Genomic DNA, 12,276 nt, shown 5'->3' on the forward strand with positions numbered 1-12,276 from the left:
AAAGAATAAATGAGATAAAGGCTGGAAAAACTTTGCTATAAAAACCCAGGCCATTATTATTCTACTCATGCTATTTAACCACCTGTATTTAATTTGTACTTCCCTATGTTTGCCCTGTTTCCTGCAATCTGGAGATTAAAATAGAGGCTGGGATTAAAGGTCATCCAAATAAATCTCAAACTCGTAAAAGCCTCTTAACTTTGGTTAATTAGAGCAACCATGTCTGGGAAGAAACAGAATAACAGGGAGACTGTCTCATGACTTGGATGATAGTTTGCTTACTATTGCAGCAGCAGCTGTACCAGTAGCCATTAATAGATCACTTCATGTCATGCATGCTGAGCAATCTGATCTTTACAATAGTCTGTGAAGGAGATATCGTTATCCCCATCTGGCAGACAGGAAAATTGAGGCAAAAAAGTTAGTTATATCCCACTGTCACCTACCTAGACGTTTGTTCTAGATTGTTTAACTCAAAGCAAGCCTATAACTATGCTACTATACTTGCTAGGAAGGTAATAATGGCCACCATAACACTCTGACTTACTAGACACATGACTTTTCCAAATAAAAATTAGCCTAGGCTGGGAATACAGCTCAGAGGTAGAGTGTTTGCCTGACATGCAAAGCCTTAGGTTCAGAACCCAGCACTTATAAATACAAACTACACAAACGCATGCATGCATGCATACCTACATATCATCTAGTCTCTGCAGAGTGTGGTTACTGGTTCTCCCACTGGCAGTGAATAACTGCTTTCTAAGTAGAGGGTGAGACGGGTATGACTGGCCAGTTGTTTGTGATTTGTCTGTTTGGAGATTAACTACCATGATCATTGCCCCAGACTATGTTTATACTTTTTGTTGTTTTCTACATTCTAATGACTTATTCATCCTTTATCTTTACCATACTTTTTAAATATTTGGAGAATGTGTAAGAAAATATATATGCTGTATTTATCTGCCTTCTTAAATTGGGATTGTCTAGAAATCCCTAAATTTTTAAATTGTTTGGAACTATTCTATTCAGTCAATAACATATTTCTCAGATTTTCCAGGAGAGGGATATATGGAATTGAGTAGAGGCAGAATTGCTTTTCAATATTAAGGACTTGAGACCCTCCACAGCTGAACACAAATCCACCTTCACTCCAAAGTGAAACTCTATTCCTGTAGATAAAGTTTTTCCCTATAGGACAGTTTTGATAGCTATACATTTGCTAGATAAATGGAAGCTTGTCTATGGCACAGCCATTGATAAAGCATCACACTGGCCTTCTCATTCAGAAAGAAACCTTTTTGGTAAACATAATGCTAGTGAAATCCCTCTCGTGACCTACAATAATCAGCATAGCTCTTCAACCATATATACGGATAGTTAGCAAAGGATCACTAGGTACTTAAATCAAATCAACAAGAGACAAGAGAATAAATATGGTGAAGAACACAGAGAGGACTCTGAGTAAACAAAATTAATTATTTCTAGCATAAAGCCTCTCATTATCTGCAGAGAGATAAGAGAGACTATTACTGCATCTATAAAACAAGTACTGACTGGTATGGTAGCAAAAAGAATGCAAGAAGTAAATACTGGAATTTTGAAATGAGTTATTAAAAGTTTTAAATAATGAATTAGGAGCTAAGTAATACAATGGAAGTAGTTGAAGACCACATTAGGAACATGTTAGCTATGTGACGTGTGCCTCTCAGAAGGCCAGACAAAAAAGAAAAGGACAAGGAAAATACAAGAGAAAAATGCATCAGTGAAAGCATGCTTATCTAGGCCCCATGCTTATCTAGAAAATCTAAAAATGATAGAAAGAAGAAGGATAATCAATAACTCTAATAACAACAGATGCTGGAGGGGATGTGGCCAAAAGGGGACACTACTGCATTGTTGGTGGGAGTGTAAACTTGTTCAACCACTTTGGAAAGTAGTATGGAGGTTCCTCAAAAGACTCCACATAGAGCTCCCCTATGAATGACTCCCAGCAATCCCACTTTGGGGCATTTACCCAAATGATCACAAACAAGACCATACTAAAGCTACCAGCACATCTATGTTTATCACAGCATTATTCACTGTAGTTAAGATATGGAACCAACCCAGATGCCCCTCAGTAGATGAATGGATCAAGAAAATGTGATATACATAATTCAAGAAGAAAATAGATTTTAACACAAAATACAAACCAATTATCTTTTCTGTTAACCTAGAAAATGAATGATATATAAAAACTGGAAAAGAATTAAAAGTGTACAATTCTTTCCTCAGCTAAGAGACAAATGAAGACGTGGTATATTTATTTTCAAGTGGTTAAAATATGAAATGATCATTAACTTGATTTTGATGTCTACAGTATTTTTCTTTGAGTAACTCATAGTTAATGAAATAGAACAAGGTTCAGTTTTTCCACAGGGTTAGTCATCTAACTGGCTTTACAATAAGTAGTTATTCCAGCCATCTGGTGATGCATAATAAATCATTTTGGAGCTTAATGGCTTAAAACAACAGTGGTCATTTGTTATATCTTAGTTTCTCAGGCCAAGGATTTTGAGAGCAATTTAACTAGGTAGTTCTGGCTCAAAGGAGTTAGTATGGCTGAAGCTAGATGCTTGTTGGACTTGGAGTGAAGATTAGGGCTGCACTACTTGTGTCTGGAGCCTTTGTTCCAAGTAGAAAGTTGGACAGCTGGTAATGCTTTGAGGATCGCTGGGTCCACCTGGTAATGATAATATGGTCTTTTTAGAATATCAGCTTCAAGATACCATTCCTCCATGATTGCTCAGGGCTCCAAATACTAGTCTCCACATTGAAGCCTGCAGAAGCTATGTTGCCTGCTACAACCTAGAAAAAGAAGTCACAGAGAATCATTCCCTCTGGACTCCCTTAAGCAACACAGTCAATAAAATCCTACTAAATGTCCATGGAAATGGAGATAAACTCCTCCTCTTCATGAAAGAGTGGAAAGATTCTGGAAGAATATATGAAATGGAAAATAGTGCTGTAGCTATTTTGTAGAAATATAATCAATCCATAGTAAACATATACTCTTTATTACTATTAAATTTAAAAATAAAACTATATGGCTCACTCCTATAACTCTAACTTCTCAGGAGGTTGAGATCAAGGATCATAGTTTGAAGCCAGCCTGGACAGGAAAGTCTGTGAGACTCTTATCTCCAATTTACCAAAAAAATGTTAGAAGTAGAGCACTAGCCTTGAGCACAAAAGCTCAAGGATAGCACCCAAGCCCTTAGTTCAAGCCCCAAGACCAGTACAAAAAAGAAAAAATAAATAAAATTATAGACAAAATAGGGATTGAACTCATAAAACAAAATGTAAATTTATAAACCTTGAAAATATAAACAAAATTATATCACTGGCACGAGTACATGAAAATATAAGGGAGAAATATAAATACAACTATCCTTGCTTCCCCTTTATCCCTCTCCCTTCCTTATTTACATCAAGTACTTGCTGGATGTCTATTGTATGCCAAGGATTTTTCTAGGTGGCTTATTTTATATAGAGAAATATCAATAGATTTATACATGTTGGCATACAGGTGTGTGTGTGTGTGTGTGTGTGTGTGTGTGTGTACATATGTGTGTGTGAAGATATATGGTAGGATTTATTAGGAGATAAGCTCATACAATCATGAAGTCTAAAAAGTTCTATGACAGCTATCTTCTACCTGGACAACCAGAGAGGTCAGTAGTATGAGTATCAAAGCGGAAAGAAACTGCGGAATAAGGGAGTTCAATGATTCAAGGCCAAAGAACCAACATCTTTTTTTCTGGAAGACAACTGGTGCTAGTTGTAGAGCCCAACCACTGCAGAATCTGGAGTTTGATGCCCAGAGGTAGCAAGGGGGGGAAATGTGCTCTGCTCTGGAAGGAAAAGCTGAATGGAGGGCTTCCTCCTTCCTTTGCTTTGCTGTTCTATTTGGATATCACCTGATGGGATGGTACCACCCTCATTAAGAATGTTTCTTCCCCACTCAGCTTGTTGATCTACATGCCAGGATTTGTTTTAACACATCATCTCAGAGGTTTGAATTGCCAGTTTTCTAGCAGCCCTCAATCCGGTCAAGTTGACACTCAAAATTAACCATCACAGTAAGTTAACTAAAAATTCCATGCTTCAGATGTGAAGTCAAAAATCTAAGACCCAGTAAGTCCTCAATCTGCACTTGGCAAGCTAAAAACTAGGGAGAGCCAATGATAGAAAGATGTTTCAGTTCATGTCCAAAGACAGAAAAAAGTCCTTGTTTCTGTTTGAAAGCTCTGAGGCAGGCAGAAGTCTCCCTTACCTGGAAGAGGATCAACCTTTTTGTTCTATTGATAAAGCCCATTTAGGTAAACAACAATGGTCTATTTTACTTAGTCCATGTGAATCTTATTCAGAAACACCCTCCCAGAAATTCCCAGAATATTTGGCCAAATATCTGGGCACTCTATAGCCCAGTCAAAATGACAAAATTAGCTATCACAAGCTCCCTACTAGAAACCACAAAAGTATCTATCAGTATGAGAATAGATAACTTACTTGTGGTATGGTCACTCAATAAAACTAAAGAAATGATAACAGATGTAATTACTTGCACATAATGACATAAATGCATCTGACATTTTGCTGAATAAAAAAGCCAGATACAGAAGAGCTTATACAGTATGACTTCATCTATGTAATGTACAAAACCAATAACGCTACAGTGTTGGAAGTCAGGACAATAGTTGTATTCAGAGAAGAAAGAATGGGTAGCTATTGGGAGGGGCACCCAGGAAGCTCTATGTTGTTGGTAACATTTTTTATCTTGAACTTCATGATTGTTTATAATTCGCTGGTTTGCACCCTTACAATTTATGCAGTTTTCTGTATACCTCAATAAAACCTTTTTCAATTTTAATAAAAGAGATTGACTAGAAAACTGCTTTCATCTTTTTTTAAAGAAATGAACAAATATTACCTTCCCTAGTTCAAGACATAAACAGAGCAGAGCCTCATCAAGTCATTAACAGAAGATGGCAATATATGGCTCAGATTAGGCAAAACTGTGCTTCAGTTGAATTTGCCTTGAATAGAACACTTTGTTTAAAAGTTTATTATTAGAACATGTTAAATTTTTAGAAACTCTAGTTTGATTATTTTCTTAATACTTCATGTAGGGCTTCTTCATGTCTAAATCCTACAGCTCTTTTCACAGCAAAGACAGGCAGAAGAGAGGCAGATACATTCTGGGAGACATTTCCTGTCTTTCTGGGCTGTGTCCTGTCTGTATAGGGCCCTTTACCATTGGTACCTGTGACTCTGGTTGATCTCTTTTTTATAGAGAGCAACAAAAGTGCATTTTTATGCTATTTTTTTTTCCTGCCAGAGTTTAATGTACTCCATAAAATCTGTTAGCAACCCTTTGCTTTCCCATGGTAAAAAGTCTTCTTTTTTGTTTTGTTTTTCCTTTGGGGGTTTTGAATTATGTTTTGGCCTTGTTAGCCTAAAGACTAGAAAATTAGTGCAAGCACATGCTGAGCTTAAGAAAATGGCCAGCCGCAGTAGGTGGTAGTAATCAGGTTTTCTTCTGTTAGAAAGTTGTTGCTAGAAATGTACGAAGTGCTGGAATCCTGCTTCAGTTCACATAGCTGTGTCTACATAACAACAAATGTTTGACAGGAAATAATGAAGTCATGTCTGGTGTCCTTAGCACTGGTGTGCCCCTCCCCCTTCCTTGTCAGCTCTAGACTTTCCTTTTAAGTTAAGGGAGGGTACACAGGCCCACAAGAAGCATCAGCTAACCAATTTGATATGCTTAGTAGTGACCAGACTGGCTTTTTTAGTGATAAGAGTCATTGGCCATTTAGAATTCTACAGAGATGGCCTCAATTTCGACCTTTGCTCCTAATCATTTGCTTCCTATTTTGCTCAGCCTACTTGATCCATGTTTCTAGGTCTGCTTTCTGCTTGTTGTATTTGAAATGAAGTCTCGCAGATTTTATGTCTGGGCTGGCCTTCAACCTCAGTCGTCTGAATTTCAGCCTCCTGAGCAGCTAGGATCATAGCTATGAGTCACTGCCGCTCAATCTAAGGTTTCCTTCTTGTCCAGTTGGTGGTATCTGGGGCTTATGGAGCTCCTGGCTCTGGAGATGAAATATTCTTTTGAGATCAAATATTCTTTTGATGTCATTTGAAAAAATATAAAATGATGAGAAAATACAAAATGATGAGTATAGTTTTACCAAAGACAATAAAATGTCACCTGGTATCTGCATTTTACTATTCGAGTGCATCTTTAGAAATGTGAATGTAACCAAGCACCAATGCTTTTTTGAAACTGCATGTTCTCTAGAAACTTTGTGTGAATTGTTATGCAAGCACTGTTTTGTAATTTATATAAAATGTGATAACCACCAGAAAATATTAAGAAAATGGTTCATTATATCCCCAGCACCACAATAAATAAGGAATTCATTATGCTAAACACTCAAGAAGGCACATTTCAAGTGAATAAAGAGCATTTACAAACTTCTTTGCCTAAGCCCATTAAGTGACAGTGGGAAGATTACAACTCTCTGGGAGTTTGCTGAGACATTTGTTATGAAATAGTCTATACAAATTTGACTAGCATATATTCTTTCGCTGCCATTGTCACTCCCTCAACAGAAAAGAAAGGCTTCTCTCCAAATTAATCCAAACCAGGCTCTACAAAAGAAAAACTTAAGAATAGTCACATTAAGCAGAAATGACGTTAGTCAGCAGACACATTCAAGGCATGGCTGTGTTAGCTGCCACACAGCAGTTGGTGTAGATCACAAGACAAGCCACTTTTATGTATTCACTTTTGCAAGGCTGGGGATCAAATCTAGGGCCTCACACATGCTAGAAGTGCTAGACCACTTAGCTCCATTCCTAGCCCTATCAATTTCATTGAGTTAATTCATATTAATTATTTTTGCAGTGCTGACAGTTGAACCTAGGACCTCCTTTTAATGTGGAATGTGTTGTGTTAGAGCAAAAAGTGTCTTTGTTTCATGTCTTACCATATTTTATTTCAAACGTTAAAGCTATAAAGATATTGGATGTAGAAAATGTTTGTATTTCACCAAAACATTTTCTTGAAATGATCACAGGAAAAAGAAAATGGGTAGAACAAGTCTGGGCATGTATTTGTTTAATTAACAAGAGAAAGAGAGAGAGCTAAGTATTTGAAGTCTTGAAAAGAAAGGCACTATGCAGGCCCAATTAATTTGTCTCTATTAGTTAAGTAATAGTATTTTATAGCAAAATTAATGGACAGCACAAAATCTTAAGTGTATAGCAGGAAATTGGGGGGTGGGGATAGACTATTTGCACTTTTGAAATGATGAACACTATTGCCACTCGTTTGAAAGTAACAATTTATACTGAGTGATTCATGTGGAGTGGCAACACTGCAATTTTCCATAACTACCTTTGAACCACAGAGAGTAAACAAGAGTCCTCCAATTACAAAACAAAACAAAACAAAAAAATGACAACTTAGCCCATGATGGAGTGGGCCTCATCATAGCATCAGGAGACCAGCAGGTTAAATCAACATTTGCTCAGTGGGGCAATGCTAAAGCTACGTACAAAGTAATGGACTTCTTGTACAGATGCAAAGTCAATAGGTCAAAGCAATTGACCAGTAATGATAGAGGCTAAGCCCAAGCGAGCCTGTCCTTTGGCTCCCAGGGTACAGATTAAGAAAATAAAAGACCTGTACTGAGACCCTTCGTATGCCTGGGTCATGGTAGAGTAAAGCTGCTTTGGATCCAGCCTTGATGCTGTTTCCTGGCAAAGAGGGACTCTGACATATTTTCCCCGAAGCAATGATTACACAAAGGCATCAGAGGAATACAAATAACCTGAGGGGAGGCTCCTATAGAAATGTAATCCATTCAAACCCCAGAAGCTAGAAAGAGGGGTCCTAAGCAAGTGTTGGAGCCTGGGGAGGTTGCTTGGCTGATACTTTGATTCAAGACTCCCACATCCAGTATTGTGAAACAAAACAACAGCAACAATGAAATCAATCATTGCAGTAAACTAGCCAGTGTGTGGTACTTTATTTAGTTTTGTCGGTCATGGGGCTTGAAGTCTGGGCCTGGATACTGTCCCTTAGCTCTTCAACTCAAGGACAGCACTCTACCATTTGAGCCACAGCACCACTACCAGTTTTCTCATGGTTAATTGGAGATAAGAGTCTCGAGGACTTTCCTGCCTGGGCTGGCTTTGAACTGTGATCCTCAGATCTCAGCCTCATGAGTAACTAGGATTACAGGCGTGAGCCACCGGCGCCTGGCTGTGATTCATTACTATGGCAGCACTAGGGAACTAATAAACACATAAAAGGCAACCAACTGGATCTTTCAATTATCTTTTGGGGGCAGCCTTAAACAGAAATAGGCAAAGCTTAAAGGTGATAAAATCATAGTGGAGAATATCAGGTAACCCTAATCAGAGTGCTGCAAGATCAGATAAGCCAGGAACAAACCTTGGACCATTTATCCTTGGATTCACAGACAGTTGATGTGTTTTTGTCTCTAATTGGAGAAACTGGCTTTGAGCACAAAAAGTGGACCTGTCTTCTCTTTCAGTACCGGATCTTTTGCTGTGCTGTTTGGGACCCCCGGCTCCTATTGAAGGTAACTGCCCAGAGCCTTAGCAGAACTTTGGTTGACTTGTATGGGCTTCTCTCAGGAGGAACAACCCTCAAGCTGACAAGTTAACCACAAAGAACAGTTGATAGCTTCTGCCTCTGACCTAGGACCATCAAGGAACTCAGCATCTACTTTCTAGTTCTAAGAAAACTCATAATCTAGACACCAGTACTAACCTCTCCTTCCTTCTATGTGAGTATCCTGGAGCTGCTATAACAAATCACCCTAAATTGCCTGGTTTAAAACAGCTGCAACTGACTAGCTCCCAGTCCTAGTGACTAGAAGTCTTCTTTGTGCTCCCTCTGAAGTGAATCTAGGGGAGAACGTGCCATATGCCTGTTTCCTAGCTTCTGGTGTTGCCAGCATTCTTGTCGTTCTTTGACTTATGGATGTAGCACTGCAGACTCTGCCTCCAATACCACACGGAGGTCTTCCTATTTTTGTATCACTTCCCTCTTTTCTTATTAAGACAAAACCAAAATAAAACAAAAAACAGATAAACCATTTTGATTAGAACCCAGCCGAGGACCTCATCTTAACTCATCTGCAAAGACACCAATCCTAAATAAGTTCACACTCACAAGTGCCAGGTTTTAGGACAATACCATCTAAGGTACTATGATGCCCACTCGAACTTGCATGTACAGCTACTTGATACCTCAAAGCCTCTTATACGGCAATCTTATACTGGGAGGGAAAATGGAAAATCACATGACTGAACTTTGGAGGTGTATTGTGTAAATATAAGCATTGTGTAAATATAAGCAATGTTCGTTGCAGATAAGTTGGGCAAGATGAGCCAAGCTAGGAGGAAAAGAGGGATATTTAGAAAACTTTTGGGGTTTTTGTAAGGTCTCTCAAATAGAAGATATTGACAAGAACTACTATTTCAGCACTATTAGTCAAACTCACACTGGTTTTGTCAAGACTGAGAACAATAGTCTTCAAGGAACTGCTCAGGGAAGCTAGTTCAAACCTGCCTAGTCAACAAATCAACCAAGATACAGGTGACAAAGGGCAATCCCTTTGTTAGAGAATCTTATCAGTGGCACTTTTTAAGATGGCTGAGATTTGTATTATGCCCTTAAATAGAAATGATGATGAGCTACTGTAAAACTCCAGTCACCCTTGTGTCAATACACATCACTGTGAGACTAGCACAATGGTGGAGGGGAAACAAGCTGTAAGTTTCAGAAAAAAAGAGCTAACATGTATATTTTGTTGCTAGAAGAAAAAGGGGGAAATGTAAGGCTTTTTTATTTCTTTGTAAGTTCTCTGATTTTACTTTGAAGGGGGAGAAAGAGAGAGAGAGAGAGAGAGAGAAAGAAAGAGGCTCTGTCCTAAAGTTAAGGCAGTAATTGTAGAAATTCTAGTCCATCGGCTGATCAGATGCCATCAATGTTGAGATGCCTTCCAATTGTGATGAGACTCCTGATTATCTTGAAAGGCAAAATAAAGTCCACAGAGAAACATAACAGTTGAGCAAGCTGGGCATTGTTCCTGCTAAGAAGCCTCCCCCGCATGTTAACCAGACCCAACCTAATTCTATCTCCCATAAAATGGAGATAAGCAGACATTCCACAGGGTAAGATGGCTAGACCTTAAATCCCAGGTCTAATACTGCTCATACCTCGGACAAAGGTCTTAATGTCTCAAAAGCTATTCAACTATAAAGTGAAATGAGAATAACATCTATTTCCATAGGGCTTCTGTAAGAACTACTTGGGGTAAAATACATAGAATGTTTGAGACATCTGAGTTACTTATATGTAATTACTTATTCCTACCATATCCAAGATAAAGCATCACTGAATCAGGATCTTTAATCCAGTTTAGTGGCATGTCTGCCACTTCATCTTGTGCATTCACAATCATTGAGTAGACTGGATAAATCAAAAAGTAAAAGAGCTTCTTCAGGTTGTGGACAAAAATATACCCCAGCTCCAGGAAAGAACGAATGAATGAATGCAATGATATACTTTAACCTAAATCATAAATGTAAATTTAAACAAAAATTAAAATAAATGAAAAAAATACCTCTGATCTCATTTTAAGCTTTAGTGTCTTTATTTAAAAGTCCTTCTTTGAGGGTCTTTTTACTGGTGTCAGGATGGAAGAGAAAGCTCAGAAGTCCCCAGGGAGAGACAGAATAGCAGCCTTGTCCCCTTGAAGGGCACTGCACACCAAAATAGTAAGTGCAGCTCAGCACCTTTCAAGGAGATTTGATCCAGGAGAAAGTAGGGAAGAGGGTTGAATTGATCAAGGGCCAGTATGGATCATTCTGGGGCACCTTCTGTACTTGTCATGGTTTGGAATTACCAGTAAGGGCCTTCTTTCTCAATTAACTAAAGAACTCATCCTACATCCTGACTAGGAAAATTCTTGGACATATAAGCTGCATAGGAACAGAGCTTCCAAAGCCAATCAAAATGCTTTCAGGCAGATAACCTGCCCATTTCCTGTTCCCTGTTCATCTCTACAGAGAAGTCAATGTTTCCAGACCCTATCTTAGCTGTTGGAAACCTTTTCACACCCACACAGAGAGAGCTGTATGTACTCTTTCTCTCCCAGTAGGAGTACAAGCTGACTGTGCCCTTTTCTTGTCCCTAAAATATCTACTGGGAGCAAGGGTTCTCAGTTTTGGTTATACATTACATAACATCTCACTTGATGGTTTAAAAATCAGCTTCAAGAAAATTCTGATGCCAGACCACACTTAGAAACAATTAGGAGTCTCTGGGGATAAGACCTAGACGTGGATATTTTTCTAAGCTTCAAGATAACTCCCTTGGACAGTCAAGGTTAAGCTCTACTGACTTCATGAGCAAATTGAAGCATAATGGTGTGGCAGAGAATAGAACAAGGAACAGCAGCCCAATTTGGGTTTAAAGCCTGTCACCTGCCGGTTGCTAGAACATAGAAATGCCTTTGGTTTACCAGGAATCTGAAAGGTCATAGGGCCAGAACACCTGGCGTGGGAACTATAGTGGTTATATTAGTCAACTATTTCTGCCAGAGCAAAATGCCACAGCCTGAATAGCATAAAGAACAGAATTTTCTTTCTCACAGTTCTGGAACTGCTCACAGTGTGGTTTATGGATAAGCTTATTAGAAATGTAGAACACCGAGTCCCAGCCCAGCCAAAGTCCCTGTACCAGCTTCTGATTTTAGCAAGATCCCAAGAGATTGGTGTGGAGAGGTACTGTGATAGATTTTCCTCAATCCTAGTAAGTTTTTTGATACTCAGACACTATAGTTCATTAAGCTAAGCCTGAGTCAATGGTAAGTCGCTAACTCCTGGAATCCTAGCTACTCAGGAAACTGAAATCCAGAGAATCATGATTCAAAACCAGTGTTGGCAGAGAAGTCTGAGAGAGACAAAATAACCAGAAAAAAGTTATAGTAATCAAAACAGCTTGGTATTGGCATAAGAACAGACCTCAGGACCAATGGAATAGAATTGAAAACCCAGAAATGAACCTACAGACCTATAGCCATCTAATCTTCGATAAGGGAGCTAAAGCCATAGAATGTAAGAAAGACAGCCTCTTCAGTAAATGGTGCTGGCAATATTGGTTAACTAATTGTAGTAAACTAAAGC

The sequence above is a fragment of the Dipodomys ordii genome, unplaced genomic scaffold (assembly GCF_000151885.1).
Source record: "Dipodomys ordii isolate 6190 unplaced genomic scaffold, Dord_2.0 Scaffold130, whole genome shotgun sequence".
In the NCBI taxonomy this organism is placed as follows: domain Eukaryota; kingdom Metazoa; phylum Chordata; class Mammalia; order Rodentia; family Heteromyidae; genus Dipodomys; species Dipodomys ordii.